The following is a 17,190-nucleotide window of genomic DNA, read 5'->3' as shown; positions in this document are numbered from 1 at the left end:
GATAACTGAAACAAAGTTGGGAATGACAGGTGATAGATGAAGTATTGTAAGAGTGCATACATACCACTAGGTTCTAAGAATGAGAAGAGGTTTGGACTGTGACCAGCAAGTCAAGGAGCCAAGCCAACTTGACATGGGTGAAGAGTTTACCATGTGGAAGACGTCTATACTTCCTCTCCAGAGCCCACCGACCCAATTAAAGCGGACAATTGCGCAGCCGTAATGGATATTCAACTAATTATAATACTAGGTGAGAATTAATGTTTATATAATAAGCATCATAGAAACCGTCCTGGAAACCACCTGAATATGGTAAAACTTTTCTGGATAAATAGAGAGCAGGAGCTTATGACTTTTTGCACATGCCTTTGGAAATAATTCAGCTTGTGCCCAGCACTGTAATAAACATACCACTTTTCATCTTTAATTAGCTGAAGAGTCATCTGTCCATGCTTCAGTGAGACTGCTTTTAAAACGTTTTGTAAGACTTGCAGGCTGTGAATTGGGCATTTGAGTTGCCTCTTGTCACGATCCGCTTATTGCGGGGTGTCGTGATGGTTCTTTTCACCGATCCCAAAAGTGCAAAAAAGGCAAACATCAAGGGACTGTCAGTTAATCATAACAAATGCACCTTTATTAGGGGCCAAAACAGTAAATGCGATAGTGGGGGATTAGAAAGGAGATAGAAGGATAGAGAGAGAGAGAGAAGAGGGGTATGGGAATAGCTACCAACACAGGCGAGATCCTCAGTGGTCCAGACGATGGGGATCCGTCTGTCGTGTCGGGGGAGTCTCCGAAGTTCTGGTCGACTCGGGGGTCCAGTTATAGTCCACAGAGGAAAGAGGGGGGAACAAGTGTAACAATGAAAGTCCATTGTAATTGCCACGCGGGAACAGGTGAGTCCACAGAAACCACCAAAGCAAGACGAATACAATGAAGAATAAGTCCATTAAAATTACTGAAGGGAAACAGGTCATGTCATTAGTGGTCAGACCACCAATTTCCCCTCCTCCCTGTAGTAGGGGTCTCAGTCTCAGTCCTTGGGAGGAGGGTTCTCATTCTTTGTTTGTCACAGTGGTAACGAGGCAGATGAGGGGTCTTCAATGAAGGACCACGGGAGTCACCCCAAAAGTTCATTTGGCTTAAGAACGGAGCTTAGAAGCAGGCCGCGCATCAGGCTGTCCCGTGCTGGGTCCATGTCAGGTCTTTGCCAAGTCCTTGCCAACTCCTTGCCAAGTTCTTGCCAGGCCTTGTTCGGAACAGCTAGCATGATGGTTCAGTGGTTCCACCTGCGCTGTGTCCTGTTCTAAGCCGGAACTGCAGTGGGGGAAGGGATTCTTTCTCGTGGCAATCGGAAGGCAGAATGGAAAATGAGGGGCTTCAGACGGGCTCTTACACCTCTATTTCAGGATTTTAGCAAGCTTCTGCTTTTTGCCCTAGAGCAATTTGCTTATCAGTTTGCTCTATTTGTTCCAGTGATTTTCCATTTGGACATGATTGAGTTCGAGTTTGGTGCCAAGTAATGCCACTGCCTAAAGCCTTTCTTAATAACCAATCAGGTTTTTTTACTAACCAATTTCTCCCTATCCCAATTTTTTGCATCAAGTCCACCCCAGGGGTAGGGAGGAGACTAACAAATTAACCAAGTAAGGATAAAAAAATATTTACCCTTAAAGTTTTCCTATAGCCCCCACAGAGGAAGCTGCATGATAAATACCTAGTCCTGCATAGGAACAACACCATCTCCACAAGGCAGCAGCTGCAGAATTGGCCTCAGGATTAGAACTTGCCAATTCTAGTTCTCCACAACAAACCACAGACTGGTGGGGGATTCTCGACAAGATAGGACTTGCAGAATTGGCTTCAGGACTGAAACCTGCCAACTCTGGCTTTTCACAACAAAACACACAAAAGCACAGGGGTGTGGGTCCCCTCCAAACAGTGACACGCAGAATATGAAACGATACGTGGAATAAATAAATAGACTCCATAACCTGGGGTAGTTATGAAGTGGGTATGTATGTCAGCGCCCGGCACAAGTGAGATAGCTCTCCAAAACTTGTGCCCCAAGCCTCAGTCTGACCCACACTTTTATTCTTAAAGACGTTCCATATGCAATACATTGCACAACTTTCTCATGCATATTCAACCCCTTGCCCCGCCTGTCCTCGCTTCTCATGCTAAGTAAGTCCACGCCCTTCTGGGCAAGCGTGGTTTGCTGTGGTGGTCGTACGGGGGTCTCTCGGTGGTCCTGAGGCTGAAGATTGTGGTCTTCCTCATGATTGAACTTCTGAACTTTTCCTCTCTGCGCGTGCGCTTCTGGTCCTTTTGAAATGAACAGGGCTAATGCCTTTATTAATGTTCAGCTCTTTATTAAAAAGATCAGCTGGGCAGGGGGCTCAACGCAGACCTCACCCCCGCGGTCGTAGCTTTCCCAGGCAGCCGAAAGGAAGGCGGTGTGCAGAGTCGGTCACTGGAGTCCCAAGCAGCAGCTGTCCTTTCTCCTTTCCTTGTGGCACACCAGTGGCCCGAGGATGAGGAGGCGTGGTGTGCAGAGTCTGTTGCTGAAGTCCAGAACAACAGCTGTCCCCGCTCCTTCCGTGGTGGCAGCACCAGGGCTCTCTGTCTCTATCTCCCGGCTTCTCAGAGCCTAATATAGTCTGTTCTTTCTTAGGTGATGGCGATGGTTAAAAGCCAGTCAGGGGATGCGTTTCCCTCTTCCTCAGCTAGGGCATTTGTCTAGACTCCTCTATTGTGTTCAGTTTTTGATTTATATTCATTTTTATCTCCTAAAAATACTCCCATGATCCTAAGGGGTTTTTATTTGCATGTTAGTCCCAGAATGGCAGCGTGGAGGGGTGGGAGGCCAGGTAGTTTAGAGAAAACAAACAGAGCAATTGGCTAATTAGCATTTCAATATCGGTACTTAGCTAGAGTTAGTAGTTTTCTTTTAGTGTTGCCATGGGAACTAGGAAAGCCCTACCCGCATCTCTGGGGAACACCTGGAAACTGTTCATAACAAATCCCTCCTCTATTTCTTTGATCGGGCTTAAGCCCGCATCAACTTACAGTCTTTGGCTTTTGAGGGCTACCTTCTTCTGGCATTTGTATGCTTTACTCAGGCCTGAGGGTAATTCTAGTGTTCTTTAGAAACCAAGTTTTTAGGTAACTCCTTTGTCTAAAGGACACTTAGTCTTATTAAACAATTACCAAGTACTTAAACCTTTTCTATGGTACTTTAACTCAGAAACAGTTATTAATACCTTACTGTATATCAGCCTCTAGCAAGTCTTCTTTAAAGTTAATTTTAAGTCCTCTGGTTTCTTAATTACTGTCCATGCACAAGAGGAGGCGGGTGACACTGTTGGGTCTGGTCTGGCGTCTGGGGGTGGCACTGGTTCTTTGACTCTGGTGACGTGGGTCCAGCCTTTTTCTTAGGTCCGCACCGCAGTGTGTGTGGTGAGTAGTACCTGGAAAGGTCCTTTGAATTTGGGGGTTAATGGAGTGGTAGTGTACCAGGACTTTATCAACACCCAATCTTCAAGACTGATGTGGGCATTGGCATCCAGAGGGGAAGTTTGGGAGAGATACCCCTTCTTTCGGAGGCCTTCTAGGGATTTTCCTATGACCTCTAAATATTTCTGAGTTGCTGCCTCCCCTTCCAGATAATCTGCTGTACTGAAAGGGGTGATTTAAAAAAAAAAAAGGGAGTCTAAACATTATTTCACAGGGAGAGACCCCTATGTCAGACCGAGGTCTGGTTCTGCTGCACAAGAGAGCGAGAAGTAAACACCTGAGCCAATTCATCTTTGTTTCTTCAATTAATTTAGTTAACACATTTTTAAGAGTTCTATTCATCCTTTCCACTCTTCTAGAGCTTTGAGGATGCCATGGGGTGTGCAATCTCCACCTTATCTCCAGGACTTTTGTTACTTGATGTAAAGTTTGAGTGACAAAATGTGGACCTTGGGCTAAGTCAATGTTATTGACTAGCCCATATCATGGTATGATGTTTTCTAAGATTATTCATGCAACTTCCTGCGCAGTTTCCTTTTTGGTTGGGAAAGCCTCCACCCAGTGAGTGAGGTGATCCACGATCACTAGTAAATGTTTGTACTTTAATTTTCCCATGCAGGATCAACTTTTGGGCTTCCTTTATTAGGATAGCTGCTGCTGCTGCGATTACTTGCAGGCAAGTTGGCCATCCTCTGTCTACTGGGTCTAGTAGTTTTGAGAGGTAGGCTATTGGCTTTTTTTTTTTTTTTTTTTTTTTTTTTTTTCCTACTTAAATACATTCTTAGGGCTTCTTTGACTAACTCATTCATGTTCTTTTCTTGCCAGTCCTCTATCTTTTCTAGTTTTTGTCTAATATCGGGTCAGGATTTGGTGACAAACTAGACCTTTAAGAGGACTTGACCCTCTGGGCTATCTGGGTCGATATTTGAATATACCTGGAATTTTCGTTTTAGTTGGTTAAGCCAAATTGCCGGGGTCTCATCCTTCTCCTGAGTACCATCAAAGGCCAATTTCGTGTTGCTTCCCCTAGGGATACTCTTTGATTCCTCTTATCATGAGGGACCTATAGTCTCTCATGTTTTGCCTACCTTCTTGTTGGCTGGGACTCCAGTTGGGGTCCACCAAGGGCATCCCCTGGTTCCCTGGGGGCCCCAATCCACCTTCTCTTTCCCATATCTTCACCCCTGCCGCTCAGATCATCTGGACCTTTCTCAGAACAGAATGCTTACAATAGCTCAGGTCTCCCCAGGTACAAATACTCAGCCCTCGAAATTGGTCCAACTGGCTAGATATTCCAACGGGGTCTTCCACTAAATTTCTTAGCTCTATCCCAAATCCCCGGACTTCGGAAGCTGCCAAAGGTGCATCTACAAACCTAACTCCCCCAGCTGCTCTACCCACAGGAACCCCTCTAAGGGGAAAGAGCCCCTCCACCCGTGGTGCTTTGGATTGGGTGCCACAATACGGCCCTTTTCCTAAGACACCAGGCAGGGAAATAGTAGTGGAGAGAGACACTGGAGGCCAGGGGGCATGCCAGGTGATGAACCAACCCTGGGCAAAGGTGGCCTCAGCTCCCAAGTGGGAGGAGGCAAGGAAACTCCAGCTGGAGAAGGGGAAGAGGGAGTTGGGGAGATGGTTGAGGAAACTAAGGGAAGGGACGATGAAACAGAGGTGGGAAAACAGGGGAAAGGAATCAGGGACTCAATAGGAGGGGCTGAAGGACCAACTGGGGAAACTGTTGGGGAAGTAACAGGAGCAGAAGGGGACAGGAAATCGAGGGGGTCTCATTCCTTTATTTTTCTAGTCTCCCCCTCTCTATTCCCTTTGTCTTCCTCTCTATTTCTTTGTAACTTGCATATTCTCACAGTCTCATTATTTATAGAATTCTCCAGCCAGCAAGCTGCATGAGATAGTTGTTCTATATCAAGGCCCTCTCAGTTTTTTTTTTTTGTTTTTGGTGTTGGTTTAACTGATTACACATCCACTGATCTTGGGTTCCATACCACGGCCACTCTCCCTGTAATTCTAACTTCGGCCATACTTCCTATACTGTAATGTATCATCTTATTCTTGTCTAGACCCTTCATAGTCTCCCGAGAATCCCATTAGTCTAACAGTTGCCCCAAGGGGCTGTTAGGGGGAATTCTTTTTGCTTTGGAAGGATTTGCTCCTTTACTATAACCTCTTCCCATTTTCAGTTCTCAAAAACAAAAAAAAAAAAAAAAAAACAAAACAAAAAACAAAACAAAAAAATATATACCTTAAATGGTGCTTCTATCTAAAATGGAATATACTGACAGGCAGCTAAAGCGTATCTGGCCCCTCTCAACTTTGTATTTTGAATCACTTGACTAAACTTAATCTCTTTTAACTAAATTCCCACTCTTGGTCCTGCCCTCTTGGCACTTTACATTGTCTCTTGGCCAGGACAATCACTAGTCACACTCTCGTCTATTGCCTTCTGTTCTTTTTCTCTTTGGCCTAAGTTTTGAACTTCTTGATGGACTTTCTAGGCTTGTACCCCTGCTAAGTCCTGCCCAGACTTTTACTTGGCCTTCTGCCTAACCTTCTTACTAGGCTTGGGAAGCTTGGTCTCCCTGCCGAGGTAAGGTCGAACGTCCTGCCGAGCCTTACACTCGAACTCCGGCCAAGCCCCCTTGCCTGACTCTCCTACTAGGCTTGGGAAGCTTGGTCTCCCTGCCGAGGTAAGGTCGAACGTCCTGCCCAGCCTTACACTCGAACTCCGGCCAAGCCCCCTTGCCTGACTCTCCTACTAGGCTTGGGAAGCTTGGTCTCCCTGCAGAGGTAAGGTCGAACGTCCTGCCGAGCCTTACACTCAAACTCCGGCCAAGCCCCCTTGCCTGACTCTCCTACTAGGCTTGGGAAGCTTGGTCTCCCTGCAGAGGTAAGGTCGAACGTCCTCCCGAGCCTTACACTCGAACTCCGGCCAAGCCCCCTTGCCTGACTCTACTAGGCTTGGGAAGCTTGGTCTCCCTCCCGAGGTAAGGTCAAACGTCCTGCCGAGCCTTACACTCGAACTCCGGCCAAGCCCCCTTGCCTGACTCTCCTACTAGACTTAGCTTCCTTGCCTTCCTGCCTTTCTGCTTACTCGGGTTAGTGCCTGCTCTGACGAGGACATCCTGCCCTGCCTTCCAGGGCCATTCCCCTATCTGCTCTGATGGGGACCTCCATCCATGCCTGCCATGGACATCCTACCTGCCCTGTTATCCTGTCCTGCCTGCTGGGGATATGCCCTCTGCCTGGCGGGACTTGCTGCTCCTGTTTGCTAGGACATCCCACCCTACATGCCCTGTTATCCTGTCCCGCCTGGCGGGGACATGCCCTCTGCCCGGTGGGGACATGACGCTCCTGCCTGCTTGGACATGCCACCTGCCCTGTTGTCCTGTCCTGCCTGGCGGGGACATGCCTTTTGCCTGTCGGGGACATGCTCTCTGTCTGCCAGGTACATGCCCTCTACCTGCCAGGTACATGCCACTCCTGCCTGCTAGGACATGTCACTCCTGCCTGCTAGGACACCCCGCCCTACCTGCCAGGGATATCCCACCTGCCATCCTATCCCATCCTGCCAGCGCCGGGGACATGTCCTCTAGGACCTCCACATCCCACCTGCCCTGCTGGGGATATTCCCCTTGCCCTGATTGCCAGGGACTTACTTTGCCCATAGGGCACCTCCACACGCTTGGAGGAGGGCCTGCTTTACTTCTAAGGAGACGCCTCAGTCGCTCCTCTATTCCACTCGCTTCCCCCCGTTCCCGGCCGGCCCCTTCGCAGGAGTCCGGAAACGCGGTACTAGCGGGTCCCTCTCGCTTCGGGGGTCCGAGCTGCCGGCCCCCGTCTCACTCACTCACTCATTTGCTCGTCTCCCGGTTTTTCTTACCCATCCGATGCGTTGCTCGTCTCACGCGGATCCTAGGGTCCGAAGGTAGCCAGCAACTACCGAGGGTCCCTCGAAGCAGGTGGTCGAGATGTCCAGCTGTCCAGGGGTCCTCTTCGGGCATGGCTATCCCGGACGAGCCCCCAAATTGAAATGAACAGGGCTAATGCCTTTATTAATGTTCAGCTCTTTATTAAAAAATCAGCTGGGCAGGGGGCTCAACGCAGAGCTCGCCCCCGCGGTCGTAGCTTTTCCCAGGCAGCCGAAAGGAAGGAGGCGTGCAGAGTCTGTCACTGGAGTCCCAAGCAGCAGCTGTCCCTTCTTCTTTCCTGGTGGCACACCAGTGGCCCGAGGGTGAGGAGGCGTGGCATGCAGAGTCTGTTGCTGAAGTCCAGAACAACAGCTGTCCCCGCTCCTTCCGTGGTGGCAGCACCAGGGCTCTCTGTCTCTATCTCCCGGCTTCTCAGAGCCTAATATAGTCTGTTCTTTCTTAGGTGATGGCGACGGTTAAAAGCCAGTCAGGGGATGTGTTTCCCTCTTCCTCAGCTAGGGCATTTGTCTAGACTCCTCTATTGTGTTCAGTTTTTGATTTATACTCATTTTTATCTCCTAAAAATATTCCCATGATCCTAAGGGGTTTTTATTTGCATGTTAGTCCCAGAATGGCAGCGTGGAGGGGTGGGAGGCCAGGTAATTTAGAGAAAACAAACAGAGCAATTAGCTAATTAGCATTTCAATATCGGTACTTAGCTAGAGTTAGTAGTTTCTGTTAGTGTTGCCATGGGAACTAGGAAAGCCCTGCCCGCGTCTCTGGGGAACACCTGGAAACTGTTCATAACAACCTTCAGGTTTCCGGGTTGGCTTGTTACTCTCTAATGGTCAGCTGTAGTCCTGTTGTCTATTGGATCGTAACCGGCGTCTGTCGGTCACACTAGGGGAGTACAGTGAGGCTGCCTAACAGGGCAGGATGCATACATATACTTTTATTTGTCCATATTTACTTAACTTTATTTTTCACTTACTCTCACGCACAGCAAAACAATCACAACAACAAGGTACATTTTATTTTTCAACACACTTATTACACTTTTAGGTTTCCCTGGCCAGTCCCAGTGTTCTTGGATACCCCTCAATCTAGCTGTGTTGTTCCTAACTCCAGATCTTCTCAGATTTATCTTCAAATCGGCAAAATTTTTATTCAATTCTGGGTGCTCTCGAATATTAATATCTCAACCCAGCAAACTTAATTCTTGGTGCTCTCGGAATGTTAATTCCTCAACCCAGCAGGTTTGAATTAACCCTGGATGCTCTTGGAATATTAATCCCTCAACCCAGCAGGTTGGAATCAACCCTGGATGCTCTTGGAATATTAATCCCTCAATCCAGCAGGTTTGAATCAACCCTGGATGCTCTTGGAATATTAATCCCTCAATCCAGCAGGTTTGAATCAACCCTGGATGCTCTTGGAATATTAATCCCTCAATCCAGCAGGTTAGAATCAACCCTGGATGCTCTCAGAATGTTAATCCCTCAACCCAGCAGGTTTGAATTAACCCTGGATGCTCTCGGAATATTAATCCCTCAACCCAGCAGGTTTGAATCAACCCTGGATGCTCTTGGAACATTAATCCCTCAATCCAGCAGGTTTAATCAACCCTGGATGCTCTTGGAATATTAATCCCTCATTCCAGCAGGTTTGAATCAACCCTGGATGCTCTTGGAATATTAATCCCTCAATCCAGCAGGTTTGAATCAACCCTGGATGCTCTTGGAATATTAATCCCTCAATCCAGCAGGTTTGAATCAACCCTGGATGCTCTTGGAACATTAATCCCTCAGTCCAGAAGGTTTGATCTTGGATGTTCTTGGGCATTCTTATCCCTCAATCCAGCAGAATTTTTAGGGGCCCTTCCTACACATTTTACCTTTTATTTTTCCCCATTAGTATGCCAAGAAAACCCTCTTTTTACCTTTTAATTAATTTCTTTTTTCTAATTAATTACCTTTTATTCGCCCCCCCTCACCAAGGGGTCCCACTCTTTCTCTGAGACCCAGTCCAAGGGGGGGTTCTCTCACTCTTTTTACCACTCGCTTCGTCTCTTTACTGGCCGCTTTTCTCGCGAAAAAGACGGAAATGCAGCATGGGAGACTGCCGCTCTCGCTTAGCAGGTCCGGGGTAACCAGCCCGCCTCTCATTCACACACATTCATCCCCCCTGTATTCGCCCTGTAATGCAAAGGATCTCCCAGTGACAGCTTTTAACACTAAAGGGCAGTGCTATTGTATAACAAACAGTTAACTCTTAGCCCAGCCGGGTTCGCTGGCTACTTTTGCAAGCTCTTTACTTACTAGCGATGCTTGTAAGCGGTGCTTGTAACTCCCAACTTGTACCACGCTCCCACTGGCTGCACTATCAGCTAGCGGCGTTCAAAGCAGCTCCTCAAACCGCGGCTTGTGCCCGCGCGCCCGCTGCGCTATCAGCTAGGTTGCGCCTAAAGCACCTTTTCAAGCCCCGACTTAAGCCCCGCGCCGTGCTGCCCCCGCTCGCCAGGGACAGCCCGTGCCACGCATGTGCACTACCCGCTCCATCAGGTAGTGTGGCTGACTGCCCCGCGCATGCGCTCTCCGGCACCGCCGCGTCGCGTCTCTGTATCTTAGTAATGCTGCACCGCGCTTCACACATACACACACACACACACAAGCACGCACGTCTGGATGTAACAGACACACCACACCGAAACTGGGGCACACCACACTGCAATCGGGACACAACACACAACACACTGAAATCGCAATTTCTCCCTCCCCGAGCCGCGCTATCAGCTGGGGAGGTCCTCCCGCCTTTTCCTAGTCTGGCTTCTAGTTACCCGCTGGTTATTCCCCTGGAGCTCGACATTTACCTCATTCTCACCTCATCCCCCTCTGAACTGGGGCAGAGGGATGTTGTGGTGAATGTGGAGGTAGGGGTGGAGGGGGAGGAGGTATGTAGGGTGGAGGGGTGGAATCGGGTAGGTCTGTATCCTCTTTCAATCTTTTCTTCTTCTCCCTAGTACTAAGTGCAAACAACTTAGTGCGAGTTTCCCCCACTATCTAGAGGGAGGCGTACTCGCTTTCCTCTAAGTTCAAGGGCTCTTTAGAACTCACATAAATACTTAGAGCCTGACATATCTAATCCTCAAATGAGCCAAACACTGGCCAGTACAAATGGTCTACTCTTATTGGTTTCCCTCCCCAAACCTCTATGCAGTAGTGCACCATTTTCACCTTGTCCTTTCCTGGAGGGGAAGGCATCCTAATTTTTAATCATTAGTCCTTATGGACTATCTGGAGGAATTTGGGGAAGCTTTACAGGGTTTCCCCTACCCATGGGACCAGAGGGCTTGCTTTTCCTCTGTCCCATCTTCCGGAGTGCCTTCTCATACACACCTCCACACTTCCCTCAATTCGTGGCCCAGCCCGTCACCGGGTGTGGGAAACGCACTACTATGAGGTCCACACTCACGTCATCTCACAGAGACGTCTCACTCACCACACTCCGGGATCCCAACCCCGACCGAGCGGGCCCCATCCCCTTTGAACAGAGCAACCTCAGTAGCCCCCGAAGGACCACTGAAAGGTACTTACACAGTCCTGTGTCTTCGCCCGGGACTTCGTGCACAAAGATTAAGGGGTTGCCGGCTATTCTTTGCTTGCCACCGAATTTGGGTTTGTCGGTAAGGGTCCCAGAGGGGAGACTCCTGAGCGGGGCTCGCTGCCAAAGCAGCAAGGGCGCCTCCCCGTGAGGAGCTTCCAACGGATAGCCCTTATCCGAGTCACAGCACCAGATTGTTATAGAGGCGAATAATTTGTTCAGCCTTTCAAGAGTCAATCAGAAATTTATTGATTACAGTAAGCGATGGCAAGCAAACAGCGCTGGGTGCAGCCAGGGAGTCCCCGCTCCGCAAACAGCTCACACTGTTGCCCCCTTCCCACAGTCTTTTTATACTCTCTTTCTTCCGTGTCCGCAGTATCTCTGGGTGTACTCTGCGCTTGCGCCCTCTGTTGCTAGGGGGTCGTCTTTCACTCTCTGGTGGTCGTTTGAGGAAGGCTCCTCTCTTCTTCCTTGGTGAAAGTCCACGGCCCTGTAATGGTCTTTTCCATATAAGGTTATATGTTATATGCGCCTAAGTTCTAATTACACAATCAGCTTAAGTAATCAACATATTAGCTAGTTTCTGTCTTGCGGTTTTCTGTTATCTACACAAGGCTTCTCCTTTGATTTTCTGTTATCTACACAAGGCTTCTCCTTTGGTTTTCTGTTATCTACACAAGGCTTCTCCTTTCTGTCTTGATGAACAAAGAGTCCTTTCTAACTTATCACAGGAGGAAACATAAGAATAATTATCGTAATTTGATAATCAAGGGAATAAAAGATACGGCATCGGGAAGGTGAAATTCAAAAAAAAAAAAAAAAGGCTTTTTAGGCTTTTTAGGGACAGCTTTTAAGAGAGAAAGAAGAAACTCCAACTGAATAGTTAGACAGACTTAGGACATTATAAGAGAAATTGTACTAATCAGGTAAAAGATCTGAAAATCTTCCGAGAGATGGGCTCAGAAGAGGAGTAGAGAAGTCATAAGCTGTATATTTTAGGGGACAAATACCATCTGGAGCCGGTGATAACTTTAAAAGTGGGTCTCCAAGAAGAAGAATTAGAATTTGTGGTAGACATAGGATCAGAAAGAACCTGCCTATTAAATATTTCAAAGGGTTATATAGTGTCAGCAAAGATACTGTAAAGGTAATAGGGGCAAAAGGAGAGAGTTTCACAGTTCCTGTCATTAAAGATGTGGTAATTGAGGGAGAAACTAGAATTTAGATGGAGGATGTCTTATTGGTCCCTGGGGTAGGTAGCAACTTATTAAGAGGAAACTTACAGGTAAAACTAGAAATAGGGGTTATACCAGAACAAGGGAAAATGACAGCTAGAGTTTTAAAACTTGGCCAGGAAGATGGAAAAAAAAAAAAAAACAAAAAAACCAAAAAAAAACCAAAAAAAAACCAAGGAAATCTGGGCTGGGGAAGGAAATAGGGGAGGATTAGATATAGACCCTTTAAGGGTCACAGTTGTGGGAGAAGATTGTCCCATATGTGTCCTCTATCCTTAAAAGGACGGGAAAGTTTGAAGCCAGTAATAGAAGGACTAATAAAAGATTAGACATTAGAACCCTGTGTGTCTCCTCATAATACCCCTACTCTCCCAGTAAAGAAGCCCAAGGTGAACTATCTTTTATTATCCAGGGAAGCTGAAGTTGGAGATGCTATTATAAAACTTTTGAATTTTCTGTGAGGTAAAAGGATTAAGGGTATCAAAAGGGAAACTGCAATTTGTAGAACCAGAGGTAATGCTTTTTCTCTTCAAGCCAGGTCTTATAAGCTCTCAGAGATAAGCATTATACCCTTGATAGCTCAGCTACCTCAGGTGGCATAAAGAAGCAGGATGGCTCCTGTGACAGTGTTAGAAACAAAAAGTTTTAATAAAAGGCAAAATAAAAAAGCTCTTTACAGAGAAAAACCGAGCCAGGGCAAGACGTTCTTGCTCCTGCTAAAACACTTCACAAAATCTATTAACTCTTTTATTCTCTTCTTTTTCTAGTGAATTGCTCAGGCGGGACTTTTGGCTCCTGTCCAATTAGCTATCCTTAAGTTTGAGGTGAAGTCCCCAAGGTCCTATGAGGTGTCTTTTAACCAAATTGAGGAGAGAAACTTCTGGGCTTTTTTCCTTTTTAAGGAGACAAAGGGTAACTTGTTTACTCTGTCAACAGGGGGCACATTGCTACATCTCACCCTTTTTATACATCTAAAAGGAAAGAGGAGAAAGGAACATAATCTGAAAAATCTCACCTTTGTTGACAATTTGTAGTTATGTTAATAATTTTTAAAATTTATTATAATTTTTATTTTATTATTATTCTTCTATCTTAACTTTGGTGAAGTGTTTTCCCAGGCAAGCCTCAAGTTTCTGACTATATATGATTTAAACATATAGAACTTTAAAACATTTTTACCATATGATTTAGAGGTAAGTTAATAACTTTTTAACACAACAGTAATAACTTACAGAACTTTTTCAGTGCAAACTATTTTTTAAAACAATTTTAACTAGTGCAAACTTAGGAAACACAGTCTTTGCATTCTAGCTGTCACTCAGTTGCCTGCGTGTTCTTTTTCTGGCATCTCCTGCTGCGCTTGGATCGGCTGTACCTGTGGCTTGACATTCTTTGCAGGAACCCATCAAAGACCTGTATCTGTAGAAATGCATGCAAACCCCCTCCCCCAAGTCACAAGTGGATGGGGTCCTGAAATTTGTGCTGTCTCTGGATCCTTTATGAAGACTGGTGGCCTTTCCTTGAGCTTTGCTTGACTGGTATTGCTGAAATTTCTGAAAATCGGTGGTACCTGCTCCATAAAAGAATTATTTAAAAAATTAAAAACATATATAGCTTTGTTTAGCCTCTCTACAGTAGATAGCACTTCTGTCCCTCCCTTTTGCCTTTCAAGGATCATTTTCAGTGATCTGTGTGCTCTTTCTACAATAGATTGGCCTGTGGAAGAATGTGGAATACCTGTGGTATGTTTGATACCCCAGATTTTGAAAAACTCTTGCAGTTTGTTAGAAACATAGGCTGATCCATTGCCTGTTTTAACCTGGGTGGGGGCCAAAAAGCTGGTTGGGTTTGTATCAAAACTTCTGGACCCTGTGAGCAGGGGGTGGCCCACTTGCCTGCAAGCAATTGTGGCAGTGGCAATCTTAGTAGAAGAGGCCAAGAAAGTAACCTTCGGGGCCTCATTAGTAGTCTACACTCCCCACAATGTAAGGAGTATTTTAGAGCAGAAGGCGGATAAGTCGCTGACAGATGCTAGGCTCCTGAAATATGAAGCCATCCTAAGTCACTCTCATGATTTAGAGCTACAGAATACTTCGGCACAAAATCCTGCCCAGTTCATGTTTGGGGAAGTCACAGGAGTTCCTTCTCATAATTGTGCTGAGGTAGTGGAATTACAAATCAAAATCAGACCTGACTTAGAAGAGGAAGAACTAGAAGATGGGGGAAAATAGTTTGTGGACAGGTCAGCAAGGGTTGTGGATGGGAAAAGGAAATTTGGGTATGCTGTAATAAATGGGAAAACTGGGGAGGTAGTAGAATCAGGACCCCTGAGTGCCAGCTGGTCAGCCCAAGCTTGCAAGCTCTATGCAGTATATAGGGCTTTACAGAAACTAAAAGGGAAAAGGGGAACAATCTTCACAGATTTGAAATATGCATTTGGAATAGTACACACCTTTGGGAAAATTTGGGAGGAAAGGGGACTGCTTAATACATGTGGGCGAGGGCTGGTGCATGAGGAAATAATCAGGAAAATCTTAGAGGCCATTAGAGGGCGGAGGCAATTGCCATAGTCCACGTGAAAGGACACCAGACTGGAATGCAGTTTAGAACCCGAGGAAATAACCTAGCAGACAAGAAGGCAAAAAGCGCAGCTCTACTAAAGGTAAGCACTCTGGAGATCGGGGAAGGGGAAGCCCAAGAATACCCCCCCCCCCCCATCCTTCTCAGAGGGAGATTGAAGGATACCAGAAGATCGGGGGTCGGCTGGAAGAAGGTAAGTGGCTATTACCAGACGGGAGGGAATTACTGTCCAAGGATTATACCATAAAAATTCTGGGGAGGTTGCCCCAATAGACACACTGGGGGGCCCAGGCACTCGCAGAACAATTCTTGAAGTTCTTTGGGTGTAAAGGAATCTATGAATTGGCAAAGCAAGAGGTACAGGGGTGTCTGATCTGTCAAAAAGTTAATCGGGCAAAGACCTGGCAGGTGGCATTGGGAAGCCACCCGGTGGCATACCGGCCTTTTGAAAGGATTCGGGTAGATTTTACTGATCTACCTAAAGCGGGGAGATGTAAATTCTTATTGGTTATAGTGGATAAGCTAACCCATTGGGTAGAGGCTTTCCCATGCTCCCGGGCTACAGCCCAAATGGTGTTGAGGTTCCTATTGGAAGAAATCATACCTCGATACGAGATAGTAAGTTGTATAGATTCAGATCAAGGGACACACTTCACCTCAAAGGTCATTAAGCAACTGGCCGATGTTCTGGGAATCCGCTGGGAATACCACACCCCATAGCACCCCCAGAGCTCCGGACAAGTCGAAAGAATGAATCAAACACTGAAAACCCAATTGGCAAAATTAATTATGGAAACTAAAATGTCCTGGGTAAAATGCCTCCCCTTAGCTCTGTTAAACATTCGAACTATGCCACATTCTGAGACTGGGCTCTCCCCCTTTGAAATGTTATATGGGATGCCATATGAACATGGCATGCCGGTGGGACATCCAAAAATAGAGGATGGGCAGCTACAGCCCTACCTTATAGCCATAAGCAAGAGCCTTCAGGAGTTACAGAAGGAAGGAATAATAATGCAAAACACCACCTTAGGCCTCTCCATACACAAAATACAGCCTGGGGACAAGGTACTCAAAAACTTGGAGGGAGGCTACGCTAGTACCTCACTGGGAAGGCCCCTTTCTTGTCCTCCTGACCACAGATACAGCAGTACGAACGGCAGAAAAGGGGTGGACACACGCATCGCGAGTGAAGAAGACTGAGCTCCGGGAAGGGACACCGGAGTGGAAAATCACCTCCCCCCCGGAGACCTGAAACTAACCCTGCATCGGCCAAGTAAATGACTGATAGAGACCTGATAAGGTGCTCTGTACCAGATTGTGGATGTTACCCATTTGTGCATTTTATTTGTGAATATTGTAACAAGGTTTGGGTAAAGCACTGCAGAAGGGGGAATTGGCCAGGAGGGTTGTGTGATAAGTGTCTGGAACAGGAACAGTGCCTGACTAGCCGTGTTTTAGGGCTCGCTACGAGATTGGGGATAATTGAACAAGACTCTGCAATTTGGTTTCGCTTATTTCAAGACGGGCTACGGGGTAAACTGTGGTCAAAGGCTCGAATCATTGCTGTTGAGTGCCGGAGGTTAAACAAGGTACCCTGCAGTGCAGACACTGTTAAGCTACACAGGTGGGGCATTTTCAAACGGAGGTATGCGGCTCGGTCCTGGCATGAAACCACAGGAAACTATTCTTGCTGCCAAGAATATGGTTTACCCCGCCGCTGGTTGCCACCCAGTGGGCATTGGTATAGGCAGAGGAATGTTAGTGGTAGGAGTAATCCTGATGTACCAGAGTCTAGCAATGCGCCTCAAAATTAGTACGTCAATAAGTAACACATCCGACCTGGAGGGGCGGTGCCCCGACGGTGGGTGCGGACAAAGCGTACTGACTATCCGAGAAGGACAGGGGGAGTCGGAGGGTCCAACATCCCCAGCCCCAAGAAACTGCAGCAGGGGTGGAGCAAAGGGACTTTGCTCCAAGAACGGCACTCAACAGGGGGAATACAAAATAAAAGGAAGGACCAAATTTCACTTGCAAGGAGCAACCCCTAAGGACGGGCAGTCAATGCACAAAATACATAAAAGGAATGCCGAACCTGTATCCCTCTCAGCTGTATGCTTTGGGGGGAAAATGGAGTCAGTGTTTGTAGCTTATTTTCAGGCAAACCCCCTGTGCTATGACAACAACCAATTGGGAATGTGTGTAATGGGAGGTAAGACATACTGGGTTGGGAAGAATTTAAACGATGAGAGCAAGAAGTCCCTCAGAAATGAACCAGTTATCCTTGATCTTTTAGATGATCAGGATGACAGAGCTTGCTTCCAGTATGATAG

Source organism: Vidua macroura (assembly GCF_024509145.1).
Source record: "Vidua macroura isolate BioBank_ID:100142 chromosome W unlocalized genomic scaffold, ASM2450914v1 whyW_random_scaffold_30, whole genome shotgun sequence".
Taxonomy (NCBI): domain Eukaryota; kingdom Metazoa; phylum Chordata; class Aves; order Passeriformes; family Viduidae; genus Vidua; species Vidua macroura.
The sequence above is the reverse complement of the archived record's forward strand: the minus strand, read 5'-3'. Positions refer to the sequence as shown.